We start from the raw sequence: 20,867 nt of genomic DNA on the forward strand, positions 1-20,867 counted from the left end.
TCCCAACCCAACCCTAGGGATTGTGACTTACTTAACACGCGTATTGGTCCTGTGCTTTTAGTAGTATAAGCCCCTACTACCTGCCACACCTACCCATATTTGTCTCAAGTATCACCACAACACCCTAACACTATACACAACATGGTGAGCGCTCAATCCTCACTCCTAGAGGAATGCTAAATATCTCATAACTGGCCTCCCGGACTCACACAACCCACCCATCCATGAAACTTCCACCAACCCTGCAGTACTAGTGTATGCTAGCCATACATAACGCTGAACCCTATAGACTTTCGAATATCCAATCCTACCCTAAGATTCCAATCAAACAAGAACAGAACATAAGGCCAAATCAAACATTCTCAGGCTATAAGATCTTAATTATGTACAACTGTGATGACATACACTAAGCAACTATAGTAATGATGTCAATCTCATATAAAGGAAACCCTAGGCTAGCAGGCACATGAAATCAGACTATTCTATCATGCAATTCCTGAAGATCCCTAGCCTAGTACTAACATGATGTTCTAACATATCTCATAATCAAATAACTTGTATGGTATTTTGGGGTCTACTTACTGGCTTCGGCTGATCGTACACCTTGCATCCTCCTTTACTCATTTGAAAACCTGTTTGAAAAATCATTTTGAAAATCCTTTCCTTGATTTGAGACTGGAGTTACACGAGTGTTCCTCTAATTCACTCAACCCAAGGCTCTAATACCAACTTGTAACACCCATAAAATTGAAGCCAATTTAAAACTTTTTAATACATTTAAGAATCGTTAAGTTATTATAGTTTGGTTTCAAAATAGTTTAAATATCAGAGTATCCCCATAATCAAATCATAAAATCCATGAAAATGAGGAGTTGTACGATCACGCCTTTGCCTTCCTGCGGTCATCTGCTGCACCTGAAACAATAATCAATAAATGTAAGCTCGAAGGATTAGTGAGTTACCCCTAAAATACCAATACACATACAGTCCAATAACACATGAACATATAACATATCATAACAACTGAACAGCATGCAATGGGTCCACAACTTTACAAGATGGGTTACCCCCTAGGCCCTCAGTACGAGTCTGGAATGCCTATCGGGCCCTTAGCTCATATCTGGAATGCCATCGAGCCCTTAGTACGAGTCTGGAATGCCTACCGGGCCCTTAGCTCGTATCTGGAATGCTCCCGAGTCCTCAGTATGAGTCTGGAATGCCTATTGGGCCCTCAGCTCATATCTCGAATACTCTAGGGTTTGCTGGCTACCGCACAGAGCAGTACAACCTCAACGCATTCCACATAAGATGTCGACATGTAATAGATAAATACACATGCAGGAAATCAGACAATATCACAAGTAGTCCTAAAGACCTACCAAACTAGCATACCAACTGGCATACATCACTAGCATGCAATACTAACTCATGATCAACATCTAACACTGCTAGGATAATACATCCAATGGGCCGGCCTTGGTGCCTTAGACCCCTTAGTATAGTGAGGATAACTCACCTGACACTGCTGAAGTCCCGCAGATACAACTCCAGCTGCTGGTTGACAGATTCCCGCACTGTCAACATCAAACAATACCCAATTAAAAATTAGGTTACAAGCCCAAGGTTGAACTCACACTATAAAATCCTAAAGGTCAAATCATGGGCCAAAGCCCAACATATGGCCCAAATTTCCAAATTGGGCCCAGACCACTACATGGTCTTTCCTAAAGGCCCATCCAATTATTCCAATCCAATTCCCTTGGCCCATTATCACATAATCATAAAGGTCCAGTTATGGCTCATTTATGGCCCAATTTTCCAAATTGGGCCCAAGTCCTCACATGGGCCTTATCCTAAAGCCCATCTAATTACTTTGGTCCATTAACTTGTTCTTAGATGGCCCACCAATAGTCCAATCGTAAAATCCCGATAGGAAGTCCCAATTCAAGGCCCGAGTGAGATTAGGGCTTTCACATGAAATGATGATTAGGGTTAAGTGTTTCTTACTTAACCCATTAAGGACTTAATCCGTTAAGTCCATTATTGCCTTAAGCTAGTTGCAAATGATTATTAATTATTATTTTAGGTTATTAAATAATTCTCACGTGAGTGTTCCAATGATTCTCAAAATTAGGATTTTATTGGCATTAGGGTTTTCCAAACCCTACTTAGGGTTTCCAACCTAAATACTAGCCCATTTATTAATTTGTTGGACTTTTAGGTTATTTAGGGCTTTATTGGGCCTATCAAGCCCACTAGAATGTCATTAAGCCCTTTAGAGTTTTATTGGGTCAATTAGAGTCCATTAGACTCATTAGGGTTTTCATTAAGCCCATTTGGCTTCATTGGGCCCATTAGGCTTACAAGGCCCATTAGGGTTTCAAGCATCCCCAATCGAGTTAACTCACAAGGCAAGCACACCGCCACCCGACACGGCGGCCAGTAGCGGCAGCCACCACCACCCTAAGGTGGTGGAATTTCCTTTCATTATTCCATTTTACAATTTACAAAGAAGATACTAACAATAAACGTCTACACATACTACACTAAGCAAAGTAAACACACCCACAACCACCTAATGGTGGCCGGCGGTGGCGCATGGCGGTAGCCACCACCCTATGGTGGTGGTGATGCTTTGTCTTGCTTTTCCTGCTATACAAAACACCCAACCCATGACTATTAGTGGAGATACAACCACCCACCTAAACACTAAGTGAAACATGCACATAGCCACCTCCCACGGTGGCTAGTGGCGGTAATGAAAAAATGGTAGCCACCATGGCTGGTGGCTATGGTGGTTCTTTGTGGTTGTCAACCATCAGCTACACCTTATACACGATATGTGCAGCGGTAGGAGAGGCACACACATCACACCTATGGTGTTTGACGGTGGCAGAATCTTCGAAGAGGCGACGGCAGCGACGACTTTTACGATAACAACCACAACCTCACAGTGGTGACGACGGAGAATGGTGGTGGTACAGGAGAAGATGCGTGAGGGTGGCGGCCTCCATCGGGAAGGATAATAGCAATGCCACAAATGACCTCCTGTCGATCCCTCACTGCCACGACGTCTAGGGGAGGATTCCGCCTTCAATGGGATAGCATAGTGGCGGTTCGGTGGTCGGACAAGCCATGAAGGGTGACGGTCGGAAATGGAGGAAAGGAGCGTGGCGGCTGTTGCAAAACATTAGGTTTAGGGTTTCTTTCATCCGTGCGATGAGGGAAGGAACGGTTATACCTCGTATCCCTTTCAAACTTATGCCCAAATATACACTTCTGGTCCCTCCCCATCCATTCTTTTTCAAATGAACTCCAATAGTTACCATATAGCCCCTCATGACAAATTTCTTTCCATTTAGGTACATAATTTACCATTTATACCCTGTCTTCTAAAATCCCTTTTAAATCAAGTCCAATAATTACCAAACGCACTCTGACTTCTAAAAACTTTTCAAATTAAATCCAGAACTTACACTTTTAACCCCCAATTTCTAAAAATGTAACAATTAACTCCTCGAGACCATCCTTTGATATATAATTATTTATTTTAGGGCATCATTAATTTATTTATTTATCTAATTAATAAACATGGTGTTATAGTTATTTGGGACCTAGAATCATAAAGTTGACATTTTTGGGGTTGAAATCCATCCATACATGAGTTAAGGCCATTTTAATGGAAGTAGAATGTTATTTTTGGAGGTCGGGCTTATTTGGGGCATGCAAAGTTACCAAGTCAGTGACTTGATGGGTTTAGATGTTAAGTAGGACTCAGATTTGTGATTTGGACCATTGGTTTGAAGCATTAAGTGCTTAGTAGAGAAAAATACTTAATAGAGGAGTACGCTGGGCCTTTCATATGATGGATTTGGGCTTTAGCCATGGGTCAGATTAGGCTGGGGGTAAAATGGTCATTTTATCCCAAGAATGGATTATTGGATAGTAATTGGAACCCAAGTATTGATTGGGTGTTATTTTATACTTATAGCTCGAGGATTCGTCAGGACAGCAACTAGGGATTTCTTTCTATGAGATTCAGCATCTAAGGTAAGTTCCCTCACTAGGCTATAACGGGTCTAAGGCACCAATACTGACCCTTATTGGTTATGATAAGATGCTAGGAGTCTACGTGAATGTTGCATTTGTTATGTGCTGCTATGTATATCGAGCAGGGCTCGATGCTAGGCGAGGCCTGAAGATTGTAATATATGCTAGTGTTTATGATTGTTATGTGTATTATTATGATCATGTGATATTGATTGAATGTGTATGATGGGCAAGGCACAATGCCAGGTGAGGATTGAAAATAAAAGATCTGTAAACCAAGCGGTGCTCGATGCCGGGTGAGGCCCGAAGTTGGGCGGGGGCCCGGTATGTGATTTATTATGTATCAATATGGGGTAGTTTGGGGAGCTCACTAAGATTTGTTCTTATTGTTTTCAGTTTATGTTTCAGGTACTTCTGGTAGCAAAGGGAAGAGCTCGGGTTGACTGTAGTGCTTACTATTTTCAATTTATGTTTCAGGTACTTCCGGTAGCAAAGGGAAGAGCTCGGGTTGCCTGCATCGCACACATCATTTGGATTCCACATATGATGTTTACTTCGATTTTTATGATTTTTGATACATTGGATATTTTCGGATGTATGGATGATGTTTGGGAAAAATACTATTTTATCTATTTTAAAAATGAAAATTTTGGGACCATATTTTGGGATGTTACAAGTTGGTATCAGAGCGTTGGTTTGAGGGATTCGGGCACACTCTCGGGTGTGTCAGAACTCAAATTTAGGATTTGATAGAATTTTCAAAAGAAAAACATTTTAAAAAAAGTTTTTTAAAAGGATATAAAGGGGTGTGGTACATGCAATCAACCGAGCTCAAGTAAGTTTTCCCAAATTACCCATACATGTTATTTGGTATGCCTGAATATGTGAATTGCATGCTAGTTAGGGCCAAGGATCTGCTCAGTTTTGCATGATAGAATTCTAGGAGATATGCCTTTGTATGCCTGTTGTATGAGCTTGTAGACTTGCATGCTAGTACTGATCAGTCAGTGATAGGATGGCCTGATTAGGTTATGATTGATTCTGATACTTGATGCCTGAATGCTGCTTGATTTGTTCTTTTAGGAATTCTAGCTAACTTCACCTAACTAATAAATGAATATGTTAAGTTACATATCATGGGAACTAAATAGTTTTAGAATTTTAGGTTCGAACTCTATTACGCAGCTCTTGTTTGAGTCCAACTGTTGTAGTGTGAGACCTCTCACTCAAAGAATTATCTAGTTTTAGTGATATGTAATAGTATTCGCGACTTAGTTAGAAGGAGATAGTAGAAACTCTTTCTACAGCTGATGGTGGAGAGTGGTGTGGAGTTGCCCTAGGAAAACCTAGGAGAAGATCTAGTGTTGGGAGCCTTATCTGTGAGGGATGGATAGATCGGCTTGGAGTAACTTGGTTGAGTCAAATCAATTCTTGAGGAAAGTAACGGATAGATGTGGAAGGTAGTATGGGCCCGTACTACTAAAAGCATAGGATCCGTACTCGATTTAAGGAGGGATGTGATAAAATCAAAAAGCTGGTAGGATTGTAATACCCTGGTATTTATGGTGTGTATTCTGATAGTTTTGTGGTCTATTTTCATTATGCTGGTATTATGAGGCAGATCAGTCGGCATTTCTGGTGCCATGGAGGGTTCAGGCTTGGAATCTGGAGCCATGCAGCTCGATGAGCAGACTAAGGAGTTCCTATCTTTAGAGATTACTCGTTGCATTCTCGATCAGACTCCTGTGATCTTCGGCTCAGTCAAGGAGGGTATCTTGGAGGTTCTGGAGGATCGATTGAGCTCATTTAGCTCTGAGATGATGGATGCAGCAGGAGCTCGATCTTTTACATTAAGGGAGTTCCAGGCTTGTGGAGCTCCAAACTATCATGGGGAGAAGGAACCCATTGCGAGCAGACGTTGGTTAGAAGATGTTGCTAACACTTTCCACACCAGTCATTGTCCCGAGGGGAACAAGGTCAGATTAGCTTCCTGCCTTCTGAAGGACGGGGCTCGAGACTAGTGGGAAGAGGTGGGCAATGTTGTGGGTGATGATGTGGTTGATGGGATGACCTAGACCAGGTTTCGAGATGAGTTTGCATTGATCATCGAGGTGTACCAGTTGGCAAAAGAGTTCCAAGATCTCCTTCATACTACTGAGACGGTGGATGAGATCACTGCCATGTTCAGGGAGAGGGCACTTTTTGTAACGTCTGTAGATCCGGGCTAGTAAATTTAGAGATAATAGGGGTCAAAAACGACTTTTTGAAAAACAATTATTTAGAGAAAATAATCTTAACCAAGTTCTAGAATATGTCTCAAGGTTTCCGTACATATAAAGAGCGCCAAAATCCGAGTTATAACGAATAAGTTATGACCCGTCAAAGTTTTGCGACGGAACCGACACGACACCGGGGAAACGTAAATAGTGAATTTATGATAGAGTGACTTTTAGCCTTAGTGATCTAAATGAAATTCATAGAATATATTAACCTGAGAGCGTCCATAAAAAGAACGCCCAAATCTGACTTCGTATGAGGAAGTTATGTTTTTTTAAGATTTGGCTTAGCAGTGCACGATCCGAAACTTGAATTTTAGTTCGAGCGGTTTTTGGCTTACGCGACCTAAATGAGAGTTGAAGATCTCATTAATAGGAACTCAACGGTAAAAAGACAGACAAAAACGGAGTCTGTATGAAGGAGTTACAATTTTTTCGCGGTCATTTAATAGTGTAATCTTCTCGTACTGTTAAATTTAAGATCGGTCGAGAATTAGCCGAAGGAGTCAAAATGAAAGTTGTAGATCTTATTTTTACCTACACGTGGATATAAAGAATGTCAAAATTGGAGCTCGTATGTGAATGTTATAGATTTTAGAAGTCGGAAGTGTGCTGTGCGAAAATGGGTGACGTGACACAATCTTAGCCATTGCTTTCTCCCCAATTCATGCCACCAGATGGTGACATGTGGCACCAAGTTCAGCCATATTTTACCCTATAAATAGAACCTCTCCAACCCTCATTTTCTTCACACCTTTCCCATTCTTTCTTCTCTTTCTCTCTCTAACTTCTCTCTAGCCTCCTTAAACCCATCCCAAGTCTAGGGAACCTCCCAAGTCTAGGGAACGTCCCTTGTCCGACAATTTGGAGATGTAGTCATCACGGACTATTATAGACAACCATGTGGAAACACCAGCAGGACATAACCTGTAGGTGATGAATTACGAGTTCAGCGATGTTGTAACTACGTATTCATGCGATGATACTCTAACCCCTTACTATGAATTATGAGTTCAGGCGATGTTGTAACTACGTATTCATGCGATGATACCCTAACCCTTGTTGGGCACGTATTGACGGATTAATATCTGAATCAATACTGTCTATGCGATGTAGGTGATGATCCTTAGGGAGAGTCCTTAGGAACAAACATATAAGGAAATGCGATCTAAGGAGACGAGAGGTAAATATGATGTAGGAGACAACCCTTAGGATAAATCCTTAAGGAAGGTACTTAGGAATAAAGAAGATAATGAAGATGAGTAATTGGGTTAATTTTTTGATGATTAAACATAATAATTATATTATTATGGGTTGAAAACCCTATGTACTCACCATGTTTCCCAACCTGACCCACTCAGTTGACTTGTATTACACGCAATGATGTGAAGTTACATTACACTGAGAGATTAAGGAGATATAGATCACTAGTGTAGATGAATGTAAGTTCTGTTTATGCTTATGTTTTTGTATTGACGATGACATCCCAAATGTTTTAAAAGGAATAAAATTACATTTCTTCGGAAATGCTTTGATAATGAAATTTATCATGTTTTTCTGGGAAGAAATTCCGCAACGTTTTTATTGAAAGGGATACTCTGATTTTTATAAAGCATAAACAAAATCGGCCTTTTCTAGCCGTGAAATGGGGATGTCACAGTTGGTATCAAAGCATTAGTTTATGAGAACTAGGAATTTGTGGGATTTCTAGACTTAAACTTAGAATGCTAAGCAATGACTGTGAGATGTGAGCACTAGCTTATTTTAGGAATTGTGCCTAAAAATGCTTTTATGTGCTAAATACTTTGTGCCTGATATGCTGTTGTTTGTTTGGATCTATGGTCTATTGCTGCACGAATATGGAAACTTTACATGTTCAGGTTTCTAAACGTTTAATTACGGTATTAGAACTGCATATAGCTTCTTGGAGAGATAAGGGGATTATAGGTCAATCATAGATAAAATCTTTCCTATCTTAATTCTCTTCATTATACACCGACCGTATGATTTGGTGTATAGATCGAAATGATAGGAATCCGAAGTGGAGTCGGGAACACGAATGGAAATAGGAATCGACAACCCCCAGTGATTGAACAAATACATGTTGTAGTAACCGCACCCAAGCCAATCACCATGGTCGGGGTACAAGCGATGATCCAAATGATGTTCGATCGTCAAATGGAGGAAACAAGGCGTTTACTTCAACAACATCGAGAGGAACTTACGATGCCTATTGAACAGCTCGAGCTGAATGATGGGCAGTCAGAAGGAGGGAACTACAGTGGGATGGTTGGTCAAGACAACCCACCGATAGTTAGATGAAACAATTAGGATGGAGGAAATGATGAACGTGGATGCAAGTACAAGGATTTCATGGCATCTAAACCCCCGAGTCTTTCTGGAAGCCAATCACTGGTGGAAGTTATGGATTGGATCTCAGAGATGGAGACAATGTTTGAGAGTTGCGAGTGTAGCAATAAACAAAAGACCGCCCTTGCGGTCCCTCTGTTAAAGTCTGGAGTACTGAGCTGGTGGAAGCTACTAGCTAACACGATGCCTACGGGAGAAGCAAGCAAGATGTCTTGGGAAGATTTCATAGTGAAATTTAAGATGCAGCACTGCTCTGAGCAGGATCTTCTGGAGATCAACAATGAATTACAGAATCTGAAGAAGGGGAGGATGAGTGTCATCAAGTATTCTACAAGTTTTACGGAGAAGATGAAACTCGTTCCTTATCTAGTTCCAATTGAGCTCTCCAAGGTCAACAAGTTTGCCCAAAGATTACCAACGGACTTTGGTCCAACAGTCAAGCAAGCAACCACTCTGAAAGCCGCCATCTGGGCTGGTAAGAATGTGGAGACCCAGATAAGAGAAAAGGATCTGGAGAGAGCTGAAGTTGGCGAGAAAAAGAAGAATGAAGGATCTTCAAGGTCCAACAAGGAGAGAAAATTCTCGAAGTCTCGAGGAGGAGGAGGTGAAACAAGATGGTGTGAGAAGTGCAAAAAGAATCACTTCAGAAGATGCGATGGAGAAGTGACGTGCTATAAGTGTGGTAGGACCGGTCACTATTCCAAAGATTGTACATTCGACAACAAGAAGTGATACGAATGTGGAAATGATGGGCATATTTCGAAGAACTGTCCAAAGAAGAATGAAGCTGCAAGGAAAAATGCGCCGCTAAAGCCAAAAGCAAGAGTATTCCAAATGATCCTTGATGAAGTAGATGGCAATGCAAGGAATCAGGAGTGAGGATGGATATCCGAGGATCAAGTTATGAAGAAGTCAAGCGGATAGTATCAGGAGGTGTAGCATATTAGAGGCATAATATAGGTTGAACTTGAACACCTATGTAATCGTTTCAAGGAATAATATAAAACCTTGGTTTTGTTATCTGATGTGTCAATTTGTTATGTGACTTTTTTATGGTTAATTGGAAAATTGCGAGACAATACTTGGGACGAGTATGAGTAGGTTTGAAAGGTAGTAGATGCATATACTACCGGAAGCACATGACTCACGCTTGGATTAGGAAAAGTCACAAGGTTACCAAGACACTAGTAATTGATTTCATTTTATTCAAGTATGTTGTTACCATCGTTTCGGTAATGACTAAGAAGATGCTTGTTATTCCGAACCTAGTATCATATCTAATTGATTCCAACTACGATGAGTATGTTACGTGGTTCAGAGAACCATGATTGATGTAGCATCTGACTTAAGTCGGAAGATTGAAATAAAAGATAATCAAAGCGATCGGTAGAGGTATCGCGATGGTTTCTTGTAGCTAGAAGCACTACCTTTTAAGGTGTGATTAGAACACGAAGGAAGGTATGGTCTGTTTTGGAATTTGACTCTAAAAGACCTGAGTCCAAGCAATGCATCATACGATGAGAGGTCAGTAGAACATGACCCGTCGGTCTATTATGATAATCGAAGGAAGAAACTTATCTCAAGTTTGTTAAAGAAATAGTCTCCAACAAAGATCGAGATTGCAACATAAAGATTATGATTGGAAATCTAACATAAGATAGAGAGAGCGGGTCCAAGATTGGGCACCGCCTGCAGTCAGTAAGTCTTAGAGTTAGATACTCGTTCGAAGAAACATGAAAGCTACGGTTATTACTTAGGATGAAGAGATAACATATGGAGTCATCATGTGAGCATTGTTTTGTTAATGATTCCGAGAGATAATCATCCTAAGGGGGAGATAATTGTATCGCCCGTAGATCTGGGCTAATCAATTTAGAGATAATAGGGGTCGAAAATGATTTTTTGACAAAAGATTATTTAGAATAAATAATCTTAACCAAGTTGTAGAATATGTCTCAAGGGTTCCGTACATATAAAGAGCACCGAAATCCGAGTTATAACGAATAAGTTATGACCCGTCAAAGTTTCGCAACGGAACCAGTACGACACCGGGGAGATGTAAATAGTTAATTTATGATAGAGCGACTTTTAGCCTTAGTTATCTAAATGAAAATCATAGAATATGTTAACCTGAGAGCGTCCATAAAAAGAGCGCTCAAATCTGACTTCATATGAGGAAGTTATGATTTTTATAAGATTTTGCTTAGCAGTGCACGGTTCGAAACTCGAATTTTAGTTCGAGCGGTTTTTGGCTTACGCGACCTAAATGAGATTTAAAGATCTAATTAATAGGAAATCAACTGTTAAAAGACAGATGAAAACGGAGTCTATATGAAGGAGTTACAATTTTTTTGCGGTCATTTAATAGTTTAATCTTCTCGTACTCTTAAATTTAAGATCGGCCGAGAATTAGCCAACGGAGTCAAAATGAAAGTTGTAGATCTTATTTTTACCAATGAGTGGATATTAAAATCGTCAAAAATGGAGCTCGTATGTGAAAGTTATGAATTTTAGAAGTCGGAAGTGTGCTGTGTGAAAATGGGTGACGTGACACAATTTTGGCCATTGCTTTCTCCCCAAATGGGTGATGTGGCACAACCTGATGGTGACATGTGGCATTAAGTTCAACCATATTTCACCCTACAAATAAAAACTCTCCCACACTCATTTTCTTCACACCTTTCACATTATTTCTTCTCTTTCTCTCTCTGACTTCTCTTTAGCCTCCTTAAACCCCTCCCAAGTCTAGGGAACCTCCCTAGCACGAGAAGGAAACCCCAGAGCCCCCGACAGCTCTGAGAAGAAGAGATTTCGTCTCAGAAACACTGCTCCAGCGAAGCCCAGTTTTTTTTAATAAAAACCCGCTGTATGTGAGCTACGCCTACACTATTTCTAATATAGATTTTATTTAAAATATAGTAATGTTATTCGGACCTCATAATAATTGTTTGGGCTATTATTATGAGTTATATAAGTGTCGTTATAATATATTTTTAACCACTCGCGGTACGGGGAATCTGGTTTAAAGGGCCGCATAGGGTTGTTGGATTTTAGAAGTGCTATATGCCAAAATGGTCATTCCCTCCGGTGTTTTATGTCTGACCCCTGTCTGTACATAGTGGTTGGAAAATATTATTTAAACGCTTATAATAATAATAATAATAATAATAATGCTAGGACTAATAATTAGTCACGGTAAATATTAGACTAAAATCTAGTGGTAATAATATTAGGTTTCGTCGAAGAAAATTATATTCTTAAGAAGCAAAGCGCTGTCCGAGTTTGGAATCACCACCTTTTCAAGTGAGTGCATAGTCCCTTTCATCTTACACGTAGATATGAAGTATTTTAATATAAATTACGTGCTATGTGTGCATATTGTCTGGATACTTGTTGTCTATGCTGGATGAATGATTTTATGCATGTTTTAAATGATTTAAACTATATATTTATTTTATATCTACAAATATGTTGGGATAAAACATGGGTAGATGAAATAGTTGATGTGTGATGAAATAAAATGATGAGAGATAGGTGATGATAATTAGGTGAGGATAGATAGGCGATGATGGATCGATGATGTAGGATGAAAGATACTATAACCTTGTTCGACAATTTGGAAATGTAGTCATCATGGACTAGTATAGACAACCATGTGGAAACACCAGCAGACCATAACCTGTAGGTGATGAATTACAAGTTCAGGTGATGTTGTAACTACGTATTCATGCGATGATACTCTAACCCCTTACTATGAATTACGAGTTCAGGCGATGTTGTAACTACGTATTCATGCGATGATACCCTAACCCTTGTTGGGCACATATTGAGGGATTAATCCCTGAATTAATACTATCTATGTGATGTAGGCGATGATCCTTAGGGAGAGTCCTTAGGAACAAACATATAAGGAAATGTGATGTAAGGAGATGAGAGGTAAATATGATGTAGGAGACAACCCTTAGGATAAATCCTTAGGGAAGGTACTTAGGAATAAAGAAGATAATGGGGATGGGTAATTGGGTTAAGTTTTTGATGATTAAACATAATAATTATATTATTGTGGGTTGAAAACCCTATGTACTCACCAGGTTTCCCAACCTGACCCACTCAGTTTACTTTTATTACACGTGACGATGTGAAGTTACATTACACTGAGAGATTAAGGAGATATAGATCACTAATGTAGATGAATGTAAGTTCTATTTATGCTTATGTTTCTGTATTGACGATGACATCCCAAATGTTTCAAAAGGAATAAAAATACATTTCTTCGGAAATGCTTTGATAATGAAATTATCATGTTTTTCTGGGAACAAATTCTGCAATGTTTTCATTCAAAGAGATACTCTGATTTTTATAAAACATAAACAAAATCAGTCTTTTTTGGCCATGAAAATGGGGATGTCACACTTTTGGTTCCGCAATATGTGGTGCACGAGGAGATGAAGAAGTTCTGATATCATGAGATGCGTAGGAGCGATATCCGATAGTTTGTGAGCCGATCCAGCTGCAAGACGCTGGAGGATATGATCGCTCAATCCATGGAGAGGGAGATTGACTTGTAGATGGAGAGGAAGAGGAATCCATATGAGGTTCATACATCAGGGGGTCGGGCAAGAGGCCCAAGGTATCGGATTCCGGATCGAGGGGCTATGAGGGTTGTAGCTATTGTGGCAAGTGCGGCAGGACACACGAGGGTGCATAAATGAGTGGGAGTGGTGGTGGTTCTGGATGCTTCAAGTGTGACCAGACTAGTAATTATAGTAGGGATTGTACTACTACCACCACCAATGGATCAAATCTGATTTGCTTCCATTGTAATCCGAGGGGCCATAAGAAGGCCCAGTGTTCAAGTTTGGCTGCAGCGGTACTGGTGTCAGCACCCGCTCCTGTAACCTTGAGGATTACTAACGGTCATCAGGGTGTCACACCCCCGAACCAGACGGCGGAATGTCCGGGGGTTCATGTGACGTAAATAGAAATATCATCACAATGAATATACATAAAAAAAACACATACATCACCAACATTACATAGTACAATTGTCATTGTTCACAATAAGTACATTGTTTAAATATTACATATCCATAGCATACATGGTTTGATGGCTGACATCTCACAAAAGAAATTTAGAAAACACACTTGATGATTCTTCATTCTAGCAGTTACCTAAGAATACAAGTTATTTTGAAAATGGTCAACATATATAATGTTGGTGAGTTCATAAGCATGTTTGATATAGAAATAGTTTGTATTGTTTGTAAAACCCAGAAAAAATCCGATATTTTCTGAAACAACAATTGTTTACGAAATAGGTGCGATGATCCATAAGTATATGCGTGAATGATTTCATACGTGTAAAGTGATATGTTTCCCATAATAAATTCTTGTATTATCGTTGTTGAAAGTAAAAGTGAATAATGTTGTTCCCAAGGAAAACCCGATGTTTTCCAACTTAAATAGTATGATATTTTTGTATTACTGTATCTTCACAATCGAATGGATATGATTCCCCATGATTACTTAGATGGTGTTGGATCTCTATGTGAGTCACTATAACCATTCATAATGATGACTAATTCGTCTGTCTTGGCATTCTTGCAAATGACGGTATTGACTTAAGATTTTGTCACCCTAGACTGACTGAGTCTAACTGTAGTGAACAACTTAGGCGTAGGGGAGTCACCCCGATATAGATCTATACACAAACTCTCGTTCTCCCTCCATGAGACTCTGGTTATAACTAAAGACTACGACTGACAGTCATTGGCGTCACCCGTTATTTCCCACTAAATCCAACTGAATTTGAATAACCTTGTTTAACAACTTGATTTATGTTTAGTTGAACCAAAAGGTAAGCCTAACAGACGAAGAGAAGAGGGAAATAGAGGCCCACTAATCATGTATATTTTTATAAGCTATCGAGTGTGCGGAGAATGCGTTAGCCCATCACGCATATGATTGATTTTTGGACCAATCTAGCAATGCAATTGGACCACTAAGGCCCGACAACATGTAAAAGTCATTGAGGGTCCATTAGGCATGCTATTGGGTCACCAGAAGTCCAATAAAATGTGCGATTATATTGGGCCCAAGAAATCATGATATTGGGTCATAAGGCCCAATAGCACGAGTAGGAGATATTTCAGTCCAATCATTGAATCATTTATGGTTTGTCGAGTTTAAGTTCGTAGTGTTGGTATTTGTTTTATGTTAATTGTTTATTCGCAATGATAAAACAAAAATATCTTAACGTTTGACTTATAACGAAGCTTTAGTGTGTGTATATATATATATATATATATATATATATATATATGTATATATATATATATATATATATATATATATATATAATATATATATAATATATATAATATATATATATATATATATATATATATATATATATATATATAATATATAATATATATAATATATATATATATATATATATATATATATATATATATATATATATATATATATATATATATTAAACCGTGGGTTATAAACTTGATATTTTTAACCTAAAAATTTATAATTGCTTATTTTGTCCAAAAACATTTAGTTTGACCATTTCAGCCCCTTTTTCTATAAAAACTGGCACTTTTAGTCCCTTTTTATGAAAATTGACATTTTTGGTCCTTAAACCATTTTTCTTGACCGTTTTAACCTAAACATTGTTTAAATGGTAATTTCTACCCAAAACTATTGTAATTTTCATTTCCAGCTTTTATTTGTAAGAAGTTTACATTTTTAGCCCAATTTCCGTACGTTTTACAATTTTGACTCCAAACTCAAAAACTTTGCATTTTTAGTCCAACTTGGTAATAAACTCATTTTTAATCCCTGAAATAGTTTATTTACATTTTAAATTCATAGTTTTTTTTTTTTTTTTTTTTTTTCAATTTAAAGCCCCTTAAATCCCCATTTTTTGCAAACTTGGGCCCAAAACCTATTAGGCCCATTTTTAAGCCCATTAAGTTAAAATTTATGTTTTTGACCCTTTGGAAAGTGTTATTTTCTTAAGAATCAGTTTTTATATAAATAACCAACTTATAACCCTCATAAAACCGACAAATTACAGTTTATACCCAATCTTTTCTATTTTTTCAAATATGACACTTGTAAGGTTCTTTTGGTTTTGTTTTTCTATTTTTAAACTTAAAGACTCTTAGATATATGATGTATGTTGTTTAGGATGTTTTTGTTTATGACTCTTTCACCCTTTTTGCTATAGATCTCGAAATGTAACCAATTTTACACATTATCATAACCAAAAACTAAAGAAATCATATATAGCATGGAAACACACATAGATCATCATATAATACTTGTATTCTCCCCCTAAAACAACTAAAAACCGAAAACAAGGGGGTATGAAGCTCACCTTGCTTGTTGATTTCGGTTTTAGTGAAGAAAAGTTGAAATTTTTGGCTCTTGCAAGCTTCCCTTGAGTAGATCTCGAACTTGGATGGGTTCTAGGGGTCATGATCTTGAATTTAAGGTGGTAAGAGGGATGAATGAGTTCAAAAATAAGTATTCTACTTAGGTTTGTGAGATCTTACCACTAGAGTGTAACTTGAAGTGATTTTTGGTTGAAACCTCCTTGAAATACTTCTAATTCTTGAAAATTCTTGATGAGAAGGGAGAGGTGTTCTTTAATGTGTTTTTATGAAGAGTTTGATGTGGTTTGTGTGTGTGCTTCTTGCCTACAGCCGAAGGTAAGAAGAGGGGGGAGGGGGGAAGAGAGAGAGTGAGGTGATAGATGCATGGGGAGGTAAGAAATGTGAATGGATATCCCACATATAAATTTGAGGTGTCACCCCCCCTTAATCACCCATTATTCTCATTTTTTTTAAATCTTGGGCTAAGGAGAAAGGAAATAGATTAACTTGGCCCACTTCTTATCTTGGTTCGAAATTTTTGATGTCCATGAGAATGTTTTCTGCCCATTGGGCCTTTAAGGTAGTTCACAACCCAATTTTGTATAAAAGAATGGATTTATGGTTCATGAAAGTTAATTGAATCAATTATGGCCCAATAAGGCCCATTAAGGTAAACCAATTGATTTTGGATCCATTATGGCCTAAACTGTAAGTTTCATGAAAGTGGGTCTAATTAGGGCTCATTTAGGCGTCCTAAGCCCAAACTAGTCAAATTGGAAGTTTATTGGTCCATTAGGCCCAATAAGAAATCCTACTCCATAATGGACTTAAACCGGGATTTTTAGGGTTTCCAATCTTTTGTTGACCATTGAAGTGTTTGCATAGAGTGTTTGATGAAATTTTGTTGTCATTGAATAAACATCATGCATACTTTCAAGTTTTAGCCACAAACGTTATCATTGTTAATGTTTACAAAAGCATTAGAATTCCTAGTTGTGACACAAGGCCGGGTAGAGGCGCCTGCGGAAAAGAGCAGGGTTTTCCAACTGATAGCAGAGGAGGCGCATGCAGCTACCGATGTTGTGATGAGTATGTATCTTTTCCTTTTCTCTTTATTTATATTGAATTATTGCTCATGTTTATGTGTTTCATTTTAGGATCGTTCCTTGTGAATGGTATCTCTACTCTGGTATTGTTCGATTCGGGGGCTATCCGATCTTTTGTGTCGCTTAAGCTTACCAAGAGATTTGCTGGAGCTCCGGGGAGCTGGATCGTCCTCTTGATTTGGAGATTGCTGATGATAGGACGGTTAGGGTTGTGAGAGTTCATTGGCATTGTACTCTCCAGTTGTTCAGCGAGCGATATCTAGTTGGTATGGTTCCCATTCCTCTACGAGGGAACAAATTCATCATAGGCATGGATTGGTTAAGCCCTAATGGGTCAGTGATTGACCATGAGAAACAACTAGTGCGGGTTCGTACCTCTAGTGGGGGAGAGCTGGTGATTCAGGGTGAGAGACCATAGTGTGGGGTGGTTATGTGTTCTACAGCGAGGTCCAGATGTTATCTATATCAGGGTTTCTCAGGCTTTGTTGCCTATGCGATGGATACCCGGGATCTCGGTAAGACGGCCATGGAGGATGTGCCGATCATGCGATGTTATCCGGATGTGTTCCCAGAGGAATTGCTAGGGGTACCTCCGGAGAGGCAAGTGGATTTCAGAATTGATTTGGTTCCAGGAGCCAAGTCACCATATAGGTTGGCTCCTCCTGAGATGCAAGAGTTGTCTACACAGCTGCAGGAGCTGTTAGACAAGAGATTTATTAGGTTGAACAGTTCGTATTGGGGGTGCCCCGATTTGTTTTATGAAGAAGAAGGACAGGTCTCATTGTATGTGTATCGAACATCGGGAGTTGAATAAGCTAAAGATGAAGAACCTCTATCTCCTATTGAGGAGTGATGATCTTTTTAACCAACTTTAGGGTGCATCTTGGTTCTCCAAGATTGATCTGCGATCAGATTATCATCAGATGCGGGTCCGGGATGAGAATGTGCAGAAGATGGCTTTGCGGACTTGATATGGTTATTATGAGTTTGTGGTGATGCCACTTGGGCTCATCAATGCTCCTGCTGTGTTCATGGACCTTATGAACTGTGTGTGCAGACCGATGCTGGATCGGTATGTGATAGTCTTTATTGATGATATCTTGGTTTATTCCAAGACTTAGGAACTGCATGAGGAGCATTTGAGAGAGGTACCAGAGATTTTGAGGAGAGAGAGAGAGAGAGAGAGAGACTCTTCGCGAAGTTCTCCAAGTGTGAGTTCTGGTTGAGCAAGGTGCAGTATCTGGGGCACCTTGTCAACCAGAAGGGCATTCTGGTCGATCCGGCCAAGTTTGAGGCCGTGATGCAATAGGAGGTACCGAGGTCTCCATCTAAGATTCGGAGTTTTCTTGGTCTGGTAGGTTACTATCAGAGATTCATCCTGGATTTCTCCAAGATAGTTGTTCCATTGACCCGACTAACCAAGAAGCCGGTGACTTTTAATTGGGGACCTGAGCAGCAGGTAGCTTTTGAAATTCTTAGGCAGCGGTTGTGTGACGCTCCAATTCTAACATTGCCGAAGGGTGCTGATGATTTTGTGGTTTATTGTGATGCTTCAATCATGTGTTTAGGTGCGGTGGTGATGCAGCGGGGTCGTGTGATCGCTTACGCTTCGAGGCAGCGGAAGCCTCATAAGGTGAACTATCCGGCACATGATTTGGAGTTGGAGGATGTGGTTTTCATCCTCAAGATTTGGCGGCATTACCTCTATGGGGTTTGTTGTACTATATACATGGACCACAAGAGCCTGAGGTATTTGATGGACCAGCCAAACCTGAATATGAGAAAACGTCATTGGTTGGATGTGGTGAAAGATTATGATTGTGAGATCCTTTATTACCTGGGGAAGGCCAATGTGGTGGCTGATTCCATCAGGCACAAGGCGGTCGAGGCTCCAATTTATGGTCTATGCTTGAGGATGACAGTGATTATTCTGTTGTTGGAATGGATTTGGGATGCACAAGTTGAGGTTTTGAAGGAGGAGCACCAGAAGTGTGAACGGATTGTAGGTCAGGTGGCCTCCTTCGATTCCCATATGAAGTGGGATATAGGATGGTTTGTGGAGCGGTACTTCACTTGCAGGAAATTCAATGATAAGCATTAGCGACCTCATGGCAAGATGCATCTAGTTGAGATTCCCGTATAAAAATGGGAAGACGTCACAACGGATTTCATCACGAAGCTTCCCAAGACCGCGTGTGGAGTGGATTCTATCTGGGTCATCGTGGATAATTTGACCAAGAGCGCACATTTCATTCCGATCCAAGAGAGTATATTTACAGAGAAGTTGGCCGAGATTTATTTCTGGGAGGTGGTGGCACGTCATGGGGTGCTGGTATCAGTGGTTTCTGACATGGATGCTTGTTTTACTTCCAGGTTCTGGAAGAAATTCCATGAAGAGATGGGTACTCATCTTCATTTTTGTATAACATTTCATCCCTAGATAGATGGTCAGAGTGCCCAGACTATTTAGATCCTAGAGGACATGCTGTGAGCATGTGTGTGGGATTTCGGTGGGAGTTGGAATACATATCTTCTATTGGCGGAGTTTTTGTATACCAACAGTTATCACGCCAACATCGATTGAACTCCTTTTGAGATCCTTTACGGGAGGAAGTTCAGGACCCCGATTTGCTCAGAAACAGCATAATAGTTATGCTGACAGGCGTTGGTCAGACTTGTTCCAGGTGGGAGATATGGTTCTATTGATGGTGTCGCCTTGGAAGGGGGTCATTTGGTTCAGGAAGCGGGGAAATATGGGTCCCATGTATATTGGACCCTTCAAGGTTTTGGCTCGGGTGGGTCGGGTTGCTTACGTCTAGATCTTCTTGCCAAGCTCAATAAGATTCACAACACATTTCATGTCTCTCAGCTGCGGTAATGTTTAGTGGATGATTTCACAGTTGTGCCATTGGAGGAAATTCGGGTGGATGACCACCTAAATTATATCGAGAGACCAGTAGCAAGTTTGGATTAGAAGATGAAGACCTTAAGGAACAAGGTAATAGATCTGGTGAAGGTGCAGTGGAAGTACCGCAAGGGGTCGGAATGGACTTAGGAGCCTGAGGCAGAGATGCGGGAGCATTATCCTGAGTTGTTCGAGACTAAGGACTTCAAGGATGATGTTTGATTCTAATCGGGGAGAACTGTAACGCTTAAGCCTCGGTAAGTTCTTCATTTAACCTTGCAAATTTATATTGTCCCTTTTAGACCCTTGAGTTGTATGCGGGGCGTATTGATGGGTTTTGGTCCTAAGAACATCCTATGTGCTCATACAAACCCTAAAGCTTGGATCTAGGTTTCTCTATTGTACATGCAAGTTATCCAAGACTATAAACCATAATTGTAGCATTCAAATAATCATATTAGCCATAAGAATAAGTTTATAATGTTACCTTGATTGTTATGTAACAATAACAATCCCAAATCTCCTTGAATTGACTTTGGAAGGCTTAGAGTCACAAGTGTCACTCCTCTAATGGTTCACAAACACCATAAGCAAGAGGATGAAGAGGAGAGAGGTTGGAGGCTACCAAAAACGTGTAGAAACCCTAACAAGAAGCTTATCCACGTTTTTGAGCCTTAAGGGGTCTTTATAAAGTTGGGCTATTAGGGTTATCTAACAAGGAAACCCTAATTTGGATGCTTAAGCCCTAAGCAACCCATAGACTCCT

This window comes from Lactuca saligna, chromosome 3 (assembly GCF_052625555.1).
Source record: "Lactuca saligna cultivar CGN05327 chromosome 3, ASM5262555v1, whole genome shotgun sequence".
NCBI lineage: Eukaryota > Viridiplantae > Streptophyta > Magnoliopsida > Asterales > Asteraceae > Lactuca > Lactuca saligna.